This window comes from Prenolepis imparis, unplaced genomic scaffold (assembly GCF_030444845.1).
Source record: "Prenolepis imparis isolate NDT839.2.m4 unplaced genomic scaffold, iyPreImpa1.0 SCAF_10, whole genome shotgun sequence".
NCBI lineage: Eukaryota > Metazoa > Arthropoda > Insecta > Hymenoptera > Formicidae > Prenolepis > Prenolepis imparis.
In genome coordinates, this window is record NW_028141168.1 from 8,599,085 (window position 1) to 8,614,041 (window position 14,957).

Below are 14,957 nucleotides of genomic sequence, written 5' to 3' on the forward strand. Positions count from 1 at the left end.
CGTTGCAATGTTTCACGATCGAAACAATCCTTGGAGGTAGCTAACCTCCCTGTCCGGCGACTTTGGAAGCATCTCCAAGTGTATTTCTGGGTCATGGTGGCGAGCCCCCCCGTTGATATAGTCAACGCAGATACACTAAAGGGAAGAGAGAAAGGGGAGAAAAGAGGGAGAACGACTCAGGCGTAGAGAAGCAAAGAAAAAGAGGTGAGGGTTTTTCTTGATAGAGAGTTAAAGGGGAGGATGGATGCTTTTGCAGACAGAGACGGAAGAATAAATAGCATTATATGCGTATATATCCTCTCCGCAATACCCGCGCTTCTGCCTTTCTCCTTCTCCGCGGAGGCCATCATTTCCAGAAGTCTGGTTCCCTTGTAAACGGGAGCCCAGGATCCGCGTGATGCATGCGGGCTATTTGCAGTGGAAAAAAAAATAAAGAGGGACCGACGAGAGTTCTGTCCCACATTTTTGACGGGTCGCTGGTTACGCGCATCACCCTCCCTCTCCGTTGCGTCGCTTTTTATCCGTTTCTTTCCCTCTGTTCTCCATTTCCTCTGGAGCGTGCATGAGATAATGTGTCCGGTATCGCGTACGAGATTTCGACGTCCTGATTAAACTATTGCGCGCTACAGCTCCGATTTGACGTTTACGCCGACGCTCCATAATTAGAAAATGTAGGCTGCTTTTATCTCGTTTACACGGATAAGAGACGACTCTGTGTGATGCCAGTACGTATCTCGTGCATCTACATTATCTTTATAACTTTATAACACGTGACATAGTAGTGTGTCAATAGTTGAAGTAATAGTTAATTAAGTTGAGTCAGGAATGAGATATGTTACATTAAGTATCTTGAAATTTCTCCATCATTTTGTATTCAAATTTTATCTATACGTAATATTTTATTTTTGTATAAATAATGAATTGTAAAAATTTGATGATATAATAGTGAATTAATTTATTAAAAAATGAGATATGTTACATCAAATATAATATTTACATTAAATATCTTAATATATTAATATATATTTCTCCATCATTTTATATTCAAATTTATACTTTAATAATATTTTAGTAACATTTTATTTTTTTGTGTAAATAATAAATTTTAAAAACTTGACGCGTTGCACAATAATGAGGGAATCTTAATAAGAAACAATTTACAGTAAAATAACGCTCTGTATATAAAAAAATTATCGCTCTTGTCACTGCTTTCGACACGTTGACAACACAATTCATGGAGTGATTCTATCCGATAAGTATCTTATGTAATCAGTATAGTTCGATAATCGACACTCTCCATGACGGCTTTAAAAATACTTAATCGCCAGTCTATAGACAGGCGGTAGATACGTTTATCGTTAATACTCGTTAATGTCCATCTTTCAAGCTCGTCAATCCCTCGGAACGCACGCTCAATCGACCAAGTTACGCTAAAAGGCAAAGACGCGGGCCTGATTCGCGGGATTAAATATTCACATCGTTACCATCGTTCGCTCGCTCGCTCGCTAGGTCGCTCGTAAAGCATCGGTTATTACCTGTCACTTGGTATAAAATCATTTTAGAATTTCAATAACCGGTCACCCCATACATCGGTCGGTCGATCGCTCGCTCTCGGTGGCGTTTCTCTTTACGGGGTGAGATCCCTTGTATCGGTCGGCGAGGCTAATGGCAATCCCGAACGGACTTCAAACGCAACGTGCGGCTAGCACGTATGCGAGGTGCATGCGATAGGCGAAGGGAGGCGAAACGCGACGCGGCACACGACGCGGCCAGTAATTATATTGGCGGCCGATGGGTATCGCCTTTGACCGACTCGATTGCACGGTAAGCAGACCGCGAAGGAAATTACTGAACGATCGACGTCGCTGTGATGGCCCTGTGGGTCAGTGCCGAGGGCCTGAGAGATGGACCGTTCATTCGAACGATGATTGAATCTTTCTCGGAAGACGTTTCGCGGACGTATCAAAAATGATGATCGGAAACTGATATGTAGTAACGGAAATATAGGTATCTGTCAATTATCTATTCGTCTGTCTTTCTTCACATCATTTGTACAGATATTTGATATTATTCCATGTCGTGCGGACGGTTATAATTTGTGCTACGTGGAAGAGAGTTAATTTTATATAGGTAATAATTCCTAATTCACCATATAGCGCGCGTATACAATAATATCTGTAAAAGAGAACGCGATCGAAAGATTTAGTTCGCATAACGTGCTTATTAAGGCGAGCGAGCCACATTTGCGTATCGCGAAATGCGTACATGCATACAGCTTATTACGCGCGCGCATCTAATCACATCGGTACAGGGGACATAAATAGTCAACATTGCGAAAGTTTAACCAGCTTGTTCGTTCAATTTCCCGACCACGCCAGATTGAGAGAAAGAGAGACAGAGAGAGGGATAGACCGATGAGATTTCATGATTACGAACGGCCGATCAAGGCGGATCCAATTTTCAAGATCTACCAACCGTTAAGACAAGCTCGGCGACCGCAAGGACACGGTTCGCATATTAGTTGCGAGGCACTTTCTCATCCACGTTGTCCCGCTCTACCCGGTAGAAACAATTTCCTTAAATTTATGCACCCCGCCGCGGCGATGACGGTGGCGACATAGCTACCGCCGATGCAGTCGAGCTCGTAATATTTTCCTCGGAGGAAGAAGTACTAAAAAAAAAAAGAAAAAAAGAAAGAGAGGAGAGAGACGCGGTATAGAGGAGAAATAACAAAGCGCGTACGGGGTAGCCGTCACCGAGGGCGGAGAGGAGACGCCTTCCGCTTCTCTCTCGTGACGTTATCGGGCTTTCAGCGTTTCCATGCCGAGGAAACGCGGGCGATATTGCATCCGGGGAATCGACGAAGGGGACACACGCCGTCGATGCCGATAAACGCCGCGCGAAGCCTTCCTGGACCGCGCTTTTCGGCGTTCTGCGTTGCGTTTGCATTCTCGCTCGCGCGACCCTTTCGCGCGCTTCGTCGAACGAGGGGAAAAGTGAAGAGTAAAGTCAGCGGACGAAAGTATTGACGCGTATTAAACGTGTCCCGGTGTTTGCGCTCGCAAATTAGTACGCCACTCTCTCCCTTTCTCGCGAGCGAAAAAGCGACGCGTTGACGAGCGAGAGTACGAGTGAATTTCAAGTATTTCACTGTTTGTATCGCAATCATCTAAAACGTACTTCTCTATAAAATTTCACTTAATCAACTTTGAGCTTTTTACAAAAGCTAATTATATTATATATTATTATAAAATTATATTTAATTATATTTTATATAATTGCATTTAATTATATTATTATATACACTTGCTACAAAGTTTATTCGTAAATTTTATTTGCGCGGAAAATTTTAAATCAGCAGGGAGGATTTTCAGGGTTAAATGATATGATTCATAGGTATGCCGCTCGCAGTGTATACGTAATATATAGTATCAGACCAGAGGAGGCGTATCTCGGTGGCGATCTCTAAATGATCGAACGGTTTCGAGGTCTTAAACGGGGGTGTTTCGCTACCCTGAAAAATAACACGCGCTCGACGGACACGTGTAGCAATTAATCAGCTTCGGGGGTGGCGGCTTGAAGAGGTTGTTGCCGTCACAGGCAGATGACGGCCTGCGGCGGCATCGTACTGTATTTTATACGGTGTCGTGTTATGGTTTTGCGGTGCCCGCGGTCGTTCGCGTGCAAGTAGAACGGGGTGCTGCAATTTGGCGGCAATCGTTATATTCGGCACGATCACCACCACTCGCTCCCGCGAGTCATGTTTCGTAGTACACGCATACATACATGTACACGCATACATACATGTACACGCATACATACATGTACACGCACGCACATACCGGTCGCGTTTATTTTTTAGACTTGATTTTAGCCCACGGCCCCGCTAGAATTATCATCGGCCATATCGTTCGACGATTCGTGTCCTTCGCCGGTATAATACGAGGGACTGATATTTTCTGGTTCTCTCTCTTCGCTCACACGCTCGCTCGTCAATGTCGCGCAAAACTGACGCGCTCCTCCCTGTAGATCAAACTTTTGTTCACTGATTGCAATTTTGCCCTTGAGTTTTGCATTTTCGCGCTATCGGTAATGAGGATATAATTCCAACGATGAATCCATGGGGAACATCGATTCACGAATCTAGGCTCTCGGCTTTTCATTCACAGATCATATTTTCCTCCTTCGAGATGTAAAGTATAATTCGAGATCCTCAGGTGTGTGTGCGGGCTTCTCACCTGTCCGAGTAGGAAGAAGGAAGCTCGTGGAGAGAAGAAAGGCATCTCTCCGGATTATGAAAGGATACGGTATCGTGTTACAAGATAACAACGGCACAATAGGCCTTTGTTAAGGACTGCCGGGTTCTTTATTAAAGTCCTATTGATTCCGTGTGACCCCTCGCGGACCGAGCAAATGGTTTGACCTATTTCGCTCGCGCTCATTATTATTTTCTCTCGTGGAAACTCGAGCTTTTCTCTTTTAACGAAACGAATGGCCAGAGCGAGACGCGGGCGCGGATTGCGGATAGAGGGAGGATATAATCCGATCGGCTGTTACCGTCGTAAAATCCGCCGACTTAGAATCGAGATGGTGGGATTTATCGAGGCGGCGAAACGGAATATTCGATCGTTTCCGTACGCGGTTCTCGCTCCTATGAGGAATGAGACGGGGATCCAAAGTTTCCTCGTATAACCTCCTCTCGGCACATTACCGCGCGTACGGTAAATAATGTGCGGGTAAGCGTTAAATCGTCCGTTAACGTATTATCGCCCGAAACGATCCCGAGTAAAGGCTCGCGCCGCCTTTAGTAAAGGTACGCACGTATCCGAAGACGCGCGATGTACCGACGTTGTTATACGATCTACTCTTTCGCGTATTTATGTCGCAAATAATTTTCTGCATAGCGTGGGAATTATGGTTTCTTTCACGGAATTCCCTCTCTCTCGATTCTTTCATCGAGCTGCAGCAAATACCGAATAATTGTGGAATAAAGGATATTTTTGTGTCTATAGGGAATAATGTTTATTAATTGCACTTTTATTTAAAGATAAACTTTCAAAAAGTAGATTCGTGAATTGCGATTATCAACGTTACGTTCGTCTTACAATTAATAAAAGTTTTCAGAAATCATAAATAAGTGGCAATACACGTTATTTTCATTTATCAATAACGTAATTAATTACTAATTATCAGTTATGATGGGATGTTATATTTTTTCGGTAAAAATACTTCGAAAACATTGAAAGTGAAAGAGACGCTTCTTCTAAAGAATATTAATAAATGCTAAAGAATTTACGTTAGCAGTACAAGGATAAATCCTCTGTAATCATACTTATCATAGAGATTGTTTTCTCCGTTAATTAGAACTTTACGATCGGCTTTGAGCCTTACACGGTGATTGCGCTCGATAAAAGCATCATTGGAACCAGAATTCCCTTTTATAACAGCACCCTCATCTACTAATCCGCTAATCGCTTTGCCGAACAATTTGAGTCATGAGATCTATTAATTTTTCTTATTAATATATAATAGGAAATCACTCAAAACCAACTTGCGATATGTAAGATAATACACATTTTATATGTTTCATGGATTTATTTGCACATGACATTACACATTTCTCCCTCTTATTCTGTCTGGATCGAGTACTTTATCCCTTCGACATTGAAATTCAAAAAGATAGTCTCTAACATTATTTGGTTGCAAGATAACGCATTTTATGATTACGAAGAGTCCCAAGATAACTCATATAGAGATTAGAGATAAATTCATTAAACAAAGGCAGTTCTGCTCTATGTCGCTTTGTAGAAAGTATTTTACGCGACTTATTACAGAAGACTTTCGATAACGACTTAACGCTAATTCTTTTAATTTCGAAAATAAATGGTTTCGTTAATTAAAATTTTTATCGTAACCTCGTTTAGCAGCAATTAAAATAAAGTTTAAATAAAATTTCGCGTATATTTATCGGCCTTAACGATTGTTAGCGTTTGTTTGCTGTCGAGTTGGCAGAAAGTGCGGTATAGGAAATCGAAACGCGAGCATAAAAAAACGAAGGAAAAGGCACGGCTCGTCGAGAGGAAGTCCGAAACCAATTCTAGCGTGGATTAAACTCGGTATCAGCGAGAATTTCCGGATCGATTCCGCGTGGAGAGCCCTTCTTTATACAATCGACGGTATTCTCTTTACTCTCGCTCTCGACAAGTTAACGAGTGTAATGTAGTGCAGTTAATTTTTTTCACGAGATACAGCAGGGTTATACATACGTACAGGAAAAGCGCCATTTCACGTTGAATGGAAATACGCTTCAAATATTTTTTTATTTGGCCAGGTTTAAAATATTTTTTATAATTACAAGGAGGATTAACAAAATTGAACAATTTTTTTTTGTGCGAATTCGCGATGTTTTCTATTACGTAATCGCGTCATAAATCTTTTCTCTCTGATACAGTTTTTACTCTCTCTTGTAATCTATACTTTAATTATTTAATATCAAGTATCATGATTTCGAATAATTGTTAATTTTTTTATACGAAGGCTTTTGCTTTTAGGGAATTAAACATTTCGCCCAGATCATTGATTTTTAAGATTGTATTATTCCGTCGTCACTTATTCCAGACCAGATGAAACCGGAAGATACCTTTGAGAGCAATCACTCGAAGACGAATTGCGCGTTCGAGCGCGTCGTCACAGGCTTGTTACTTTCGTGACGATAAAAACCGGATGTATTTTCCGATTTATATCGCTTTTTGACGCTTCGACGGTTAATCGAGTCATATTTTGAGTTAATCGGACGGTATCGTCCCCGTCTGAGCTATTGATGCAAAGCCGATTTTCGGATGCGGCAAGGCGGGGAATCCCGTCGGGGATGCGGGCTGATCGAAATCGATGGCGCGTGCGATTTGAGAGAACCGGCTGGGGTAGCGCGCGTGTAAATAAAGCGTCGAACGTTTACAATGTACGTAGAGGTAGAGGATAGGGCGAGAAAGGACACGACACGACACGGACGGGTCGGCGTCGGCGTCGGCGGACTCCGCCGCAGTCGCATGTCACTCGGTTTAACCGCGTGTCAGTCGATATCATCGCACCGAGTGGAAATCTCTGCTATTGACAAGCGCATGAATATCGTTAATAATAAATAATGCCCCACAGAATCCGGCCCCAATTCTCGCCCACTCTCTCTCTTGTCTCTCTTTCCCGCTCTAGTATAGGATATACTTTTCTATATACCGATTCGATCGAGCAGTCGAGGGAGAAAGAGAAAGGGGAATCGAAAAGCCACTGCACTCTCTCGTCACAACCTCGGTGGAGAACTGTTTTTTCAATGCCGCTCGAGTATCGTCGCGATGTGCGGTAACCCATTTTCTTCTTTTTGTTCTTTCTTTTCCGCGATACCAGGTGACCGATTTCGATCGTGTTTATACATGTGTATTTTATATAACTATCAAACTATTTTTTTATTCACCGAATATGCTGGACATCGTCCTTGCGATATAGTACGCCAGCGAGATGTGTATTATTATATAGGCAACATTGATTAATCTCTCGATAACCCGCGGATTGAGAGAGACGCGTATTTTCAAACCACGTCGCAATGAACCGCGCCGCCGAACAAAGAGCAAAGGGACTGGATATCACATCCCGTGGATGCGGGTGATACATTAATCACGCGCGATTGGAAGCGCGCGAGCGATAATCGGGATTTAATTGACACGCGGATATGTTTCAACTTAAAAATGCAGAAGATAATCGCTTGTCTGAAATCACTGTTTCGCGGTTCCAAAACGCGTCGTTGCGAACCGAGATTTTCGCACCGCAGATTCCCCCTTTCCTTGATACCCGACGTTATAACGTAATTAACTTTTTGCGTAATATCACCGGCGAAAAGAAAAATTGCGCGAATTAATTAAGACGCTGAAGACGAGCGTACGCGACTATCTTTGACTAGGTATATGCAATATACGTATAATATAGACACGCGCGCGATATGTGCCTTCATCTATTTCCGGAAAGGAGCTTCATATAAAAGGACCAACGTACGTCTCGAGGGCGGCGCGCTTTAGGAGCCGATGAATATGCAGATGGGCCTTCTTTTTGCCTTAATCTCTCTCTCTCCCTCCCTCTCTCTCTCTCTCTCTCTCTCTCTCTCTCTCTCTCTCTCTCTCTCTCTCTCTCTCTCTCTCTCTCTCTCTCTCTCTCTCTCTCTCTCTCTCTCTCTCTCTCTCTCTCTCTCTCTCTCTCTCTCTCTCTCTCTCTCTCTCTCTCTCTCTCTCTCTCTCTCTCTCTCTCTCTCTCTCTCTCTCTCTCTCTCTCTCTCTCTCTCTCTCTTCCTTTCCTTCCCTCTGGTTTTCATCTGTGTCGACGGTTCGATCAAACAAGTATACGAGAAACGAGAATATGTGTTAGGGTGTGCGGGTGCGCGCGAGTGCTGCGGAAGCTTGCAGCTTCGGGAAAAAAATTCTTTGCATTTTTAACGCGCTCTATCGGCGAGGGCATGCGCGTCCACATGGGACAAATTTCATCCATATCGGACGGGACGAGAGGTGTCGTTTGTTCGTTTTTTGATTTTTGAGCGCAAATCGTACCTCCCGATCCACCATTATGCGTCGTTAGGATCTTACCAGGGAGAACCTGTTTTGTCTATGTACCACCGGTGAGGAAGTTCGCCCGTGGTACATACGCCTCAAGGGCTGTTGCGTTAAGATCCGATGAATATGTAGATTCCATTCGCCTGGTTATCCTCCCCTCGTCTCTCCTCTTCGATTTTGATACGTTCTCGAAGGCATAGTCCGTCTCCTAGAGCTGAAACTGCACCCATCTCGTTACTGGATTAGAATAATATGAATGAAAACAGAGAAAGTTTAATTGCACTTTTGCGTCGTGAAAATTTATCAGCGTCGTTACCAGATATACACCTATATCTCGTAGCAATTTATTATAACTCTATATAATTTTTTTCTACATGAAAGATATATTACGATCAAATTATTCTGTATAGAGAGAAGCAACTATTAACGTAAGTTAATAATTTTTAATAATATTACTTTTTCATAATCAGAAAATTATATTCGTCAAATTCTGCTCGCTCCCTCCCTCCCTCCCTCTCTCTCTCTCTCTCTCGAGAGCGGGCCTGTCTTGTTTCTAGATTTGATATAATCTATCACCCTCCCTTGAAAAGCTTTAACCCCCTCCGAGAACCTAGAGTTGATGTTGAGCATACTGGTTTTTGTTATAGCAGCTATGGCGTGTGTTGCAGCAGTAAAGTATATAAAGTTGTTGCTATGCAGTGGCATCAGATCATTGTGGTCATATAGAAGCTTGAGATATGCTCTATCCTCCTTAGGGTATTTTTTAAGAAATTCTATGGCTATCATCATAGAGGCAATCTCTGGGCCATGGAGCTCTGGGAAGTTCAGAATGTCAGGGTTTTGGTCATAGATGTAATCCATAATCATCCAAATATGACTCATTTCTGCCCATTGAAGAAGACGGATAATCCTATCAAATATGACATGATTCTGGTCCTCGCGAGTTAGAAACCATATGATTTCACCACTCGTTGTCTCATTTTCTTCCGTAAACGTCGAGACTCTCGTCGACAAACGAGCTGTGTATACCTCTTACCCCTGTGTCTCTCTCTCTCTCTCTCTCCCCCCTCCAATCACTACGGAGAAAGAGACCCTCACTTCTCGCCTCCCGATATTCATTACGAATTCACACGAGCCACCAATCCAACATTTCAAGCCATCGGAAAGTCGTGCTGTCTTTGTCTCTGTCTACGAGCCGACAATTGCGTCGACGGCGGCGCAAACACGGAGCGAGCGCGGCAGACAATCGAATTTCAATTTAGATCCGTCGAAGCGCTACTTCCCGTTACACGGTTGAACAAGCAATCCTTTCCATTAATACGACAATGGCACCGCGCCGCTCTCTGACGTATTTACTCCGCGTCGGGATCGCGCGCGCGAAATGACATCTCGTCGTCGACGGGACACGTGCGCGAATCCCACACACACACACACAACCGAGATCTATTTTCCATAAGTATCAGACCATCTCCCATCCCCCTTCCTGTTCCTTCCGAATCGTCGCGGTTCACCGGCAAGAGCTGCTCCCGTCTTTTCTCGCGGGACGCGAAACGGACGGCAAGATCTATGAACCATCGCAAAGATCGCACTCGTCGCGAGTACAATGCACGCGTTTCGTTCCGTCTCTCTGGCACGCGCCGCGATATATGTCACTTTGCATAATGCAAGAGCTCTTTCCTTCCGGCGCGATTTCGAGAGCAAAGCGTTGCGCCCGCCTTTCGTCTTTTCTCTCCGCTCGCGCGAGCTCTATATTGTAACGTTTCCTACTCCTTGGCGGAGCACTCTGTAAACATGACACCGCGCCGGAGATGACATGTAATATGTAAAACGCGTATACATATGTAATACGCGGAAATAAGATACGTCGGAGTGCTATCTGGTGATAGGAGTGCGAGACGAAATTTGATTAGAATACTTGATTTAATGGCGTTCTTGACACGCGCATTTCTAAATTAACGCTCGTATTACTATTTGACACATACATGCTAAGATTATGGAAAAGAAAATTTGATATATTTAATAATAGATACATGAGCTTTATTAAAGCAGAATTTAAAAAATATATTGATATATCCACTCGTTTTCCGGTGGAATAACAAAAGAGCGATAGCGATACATACTTTTCGGAAAAATCGATTGAAATTTTTTATACTGATCCCTTTGATTAAACAAGGCATGCTGGTCGTTATAAACAGGACGTCGGGGCGCTCGTTATTACACGCCGTCGCAAAACCCACCAGGTTTCCGCTTCAAAGGGATCGCGCGTCGATGCCGATGCGATGCCGGAGAGAGGCGCGACTCGCAATTAATCCAACATTCATATCGGGACCTGGTATCGCGCGTGCATGATCGATAATGCTCGGATTCTAGACGCTCGCCCGTATAGACTTTCCCATGACATAAAGACAAACCGTACGCGCGCGGGGCGGCCCTGTCACGTTCAGATGTAAACCAGACTCCCGGGTACAGCAGTCTCTACCTACCACCTACCCACCTACCTACCTTCCTACCTACCTGCCTACTCTACCTATCCGCCGGAACACGCGTCACAGGGGGGAACCCGTCAGGAACACGAACACCGTGTTCCCGCTCTACACCTGGCTGTAATACACACCGGGAGAGCGCGTGTTATATATATATATATACATGTATGTAAATGTCTCGTACATACATCGCGTGCACATGCGTGCATGAGTTAATGCTTGGCGTGCGTAACCGCGAGCATAAGTTGCCGCACACGGTGCGGATATATCCGGACACGACACTAGTAACACTTTATACAGAGTTTGCAGTCCGTATAGATGAATCGGGCTATGTGTCTTCTGTTCGTGTCGCGCGTCGAAATTTACCTATACGCGTCGCACATTCGACGTGCATACATTTATCCTGGGAGATGAAGCTCGCGGGGATCGCGCGCGTTCGATCGAATTTCATCACGCCCGCTATTCAGAAATTAGAATCGCGCCCGGCTCGACGCCGGTTCTCCCAAATGACATTTCCCTCGCCGCGTACGATTCAGAGACATTGACGCGCTTACATATACCTATATCGTCGCGAGTTTCGACAGTTGTTTTCCCGTCCGGAAGCGATGGGATGGAAGAATGGTCCATCGCGTATCTCTTCGCGCAAAGTCATGTTATTGCGACGCGTCAGAGATCGGGGGGGATGCAACTCTGTTTGCTCTCGGGAAGTCGGGGCCAAATCCCAGTGTACACAGTGACAAAACGTACAACTTAGAGCTTAATATCCTAAGCGATGTATAAGGGACGATGTGCTCAGGGCGACGGACACGACGCGACGTGGCGGCGCGTCGGAATATCCGTCTTGACATCCCTATTAAATCATTCATCCACCGGCAGTGAATTAGCATCCGTAAACAGCTTCCCTCTCTCCGGTCGCCTGTATCACCTTCATATTTACTAAATGTTATGAAATCAACGCGCGCGTGTCATCTCGTACTCTTCCTCTTCGTGTACCTTCTCGTCCATTCACGCTCGAGAATTTCACTTCATGGCTCTCGAAAGAGAATCGATAATGGTCGCGGACACGTTGGATATACAAAGATTGTTTATCTCCTGGAAAAGCCGGGGAGCTTGTCCAAGTGTCGATATCCGGTATATATACGGTCGACTATGTCATTGTCGCTCGAGTCAAACCGCCGTAAAAAAGAGAGAGAGAGAGAGCTCTTTCAACGAGCGCGAGCACTCGAGATTTGTGACAGTTGTACGCTCAACATAAATCTCTCTCTCGAGTATTTTTTATGCTCTGTTCGGTCAGGGAGATTATTCCGTGCACGCGTGAGGACCGTGTACGGAATCCGTGACCCTCTTCGAGAGACCCCCGCCCTTCTTTTTCATTATCCGCACATAAAGAATTTCGGAGAGTCCCCTTGGGATTTAAATCATCGCAGATGTGCTCTAAAATTAGGCGAGTTTATCAAATTGGAAAATACTAAACGCGCCCATTTCACGATTCATCGATTACACGTAGATGAAAATAAATTAATAATTTTGATCTATAATCCCCAATTAATGCAACATGATATATATGCCTGATGAGCACGAATTATTCCATGAACACAATTTTCTTCAATCTCTAGGAAAAATAATGCATCTCTGCAAACGCATATATATATATAAATTAAATATAATAAATATAATGTTCTTTTATAATTTTTAATTTTATTTCACGCTTCGAATAATATGAAATTATTTCATATAGATAGAAAATGAGCACATGGCAATCTGGCATCTTTAATTTTTATCCTAAGGCAGAATATCCTGCTTCTCGAAAAGCCACGCGGCTTCACCGACATCGTTGTTTTCTTCTTATTCGTCGTCCTCGTGAACGAGGGTAGTCACAGAATGTTTACACAATGTCAGCGCCCGTGTTTGCCCTCAACGCCTTGAATTTCCTACTCTCCCCTTTTTCCGATTCAACAACGAGTTTCTCCGACCTCGTTTCTAAACTGAAAATGGATTTCAGATGCGCTGTTACGGCGCTCTGATTGTTAACGTCTCGTCGACGGATCGATGGCCAACAAATGGCATTCGTGACGATATAAGCGAGATTTTTACGACGCTTAGAACGACAGTGTCAAGACTTTACAACATCACGCTCGTATCGTTATAGCGGAATAAATTATCACTCAACTACTTCCCAACTTCTAAAGGAATGCCGTTATACGACTATTAAAATCTCGTGACTACTATCAAATGTCAGATTCTCATACTTTATTTTTATTCTGAACGTAGTATGCACACTCAGTTTTCATAAGGACATAATATACCATTTATAAGCCCTTTTTACAAGTCTCCTCTCTTTTTATCTCTTATCTTCTCTCACAACTTATGTCAACGTAAAAAAAGATTTGAAATCCACATGAGCAGGTCTTCGGGGAGGACGTTATCAGGTATAGGTTATCCTCGAAAATCCGTAAAATAGACCCCGTCTGTAAGCCAGATTCGTACATCTAGCTGCGAGCCATAACCTTAACGGAAAATCGAAGATGCTTACCATAAAGTCCCCCTAAAGCTCCAAATCCCACGTGTCCTGTCACCTTTTTCTCAGTCTATGGGATTGAAAAAGCATCATAGCTAGAAATCTCCTTCTATTTTAAAAGAGAGCGCAAAAATGAATGGAGTGAGAAAAAGAAAAATCCGACGCTCTTTCGCCCTTTCTCGCGAAATATCACAGCAAAACTGCGCTTTACCAGAGAAGTCGGATAATCCCTTCCCAAAACCTATCGTTTCTAATAACAAAAAGATCATGAAATTTTCCACCTCTTTTTATATCCGCCTATAAAATTGTATTACGATAAAAACAACGATATATATATAAGGAAAGAGAAGAAAGTTATATAGCTTAAGATAAAAGCTATATATATCCTCGCACAATTTAAATTCAAATTTAATAAAAGAAATGTTTATCACAATCATGTTGCATTAAATGGGGATTATAGATCAAAATTATTAATTTATTTTCATCTACGTGTAATCGATGAATCGTGAAATGGGCGCGTTTAGTATTTTCCAATTTGATAAACAGGACAGAAATTGTATTTAACGAGTTCATTATTAAATATAGATTTCTTTTAGAGTTTAAAAGAGCAAACGAGAGCAAAGAACAGGAAAACTCGAAAGCACTCATTTTCTAAAGATTCTTAGAGGCATAAGAAATCTGATATAGATAACAGCTTTGCAAAGTGGGAGATGAAGGAAAATGTTCAAAACGGAGTTAACGGGGCTCGTTAGCGTGAGAAATCCACTCGACTCTCTGTTTCGCTCGTCTATTACGTCTGTTTACAAAATTCATACGCACCGTCGCTGGTATAAACACGTTGGGAAAGAGATACATAGGATTTGATGCTAATCCGTGAAAATCCGTAATTGCATGGCGGCATAACGCCAGACGTGTTTCGCAAACCGCGAGTGGGTCAATCGCATTTTATACGACAAGGTATAGGTCTTACATCGATATCGTGCGATTAAATGATTGTCGAGATTGATATCTCAATTGGCGGGTAACGATTTCTAACGTTATTAAACGAGCGGGTGTTTCCGCGCCGAGAAATGCCTACTTTCTCGCCGATCTCGCGAAAGATTTCACTTGTCAGTGACTGCTTTAATCATACAGAAAGTAAGGCTCAAATTGATAGGTACAAAGGATGTTGAAACGTGCTAATTACATAGTAACACGCGGTAGCGCATGAATTTTGCGTCAACGCACCGATAAAATACACGGATGACTGGTTGGAATATTATCATGATCTTGATTTACGAAAGAGATATCGCTTCACGATGAAAAAAAAAAAAGAAAACAGTGATATTAATTTAGATTTCAATGTAAGGTCAGGATAATAACGCTTTT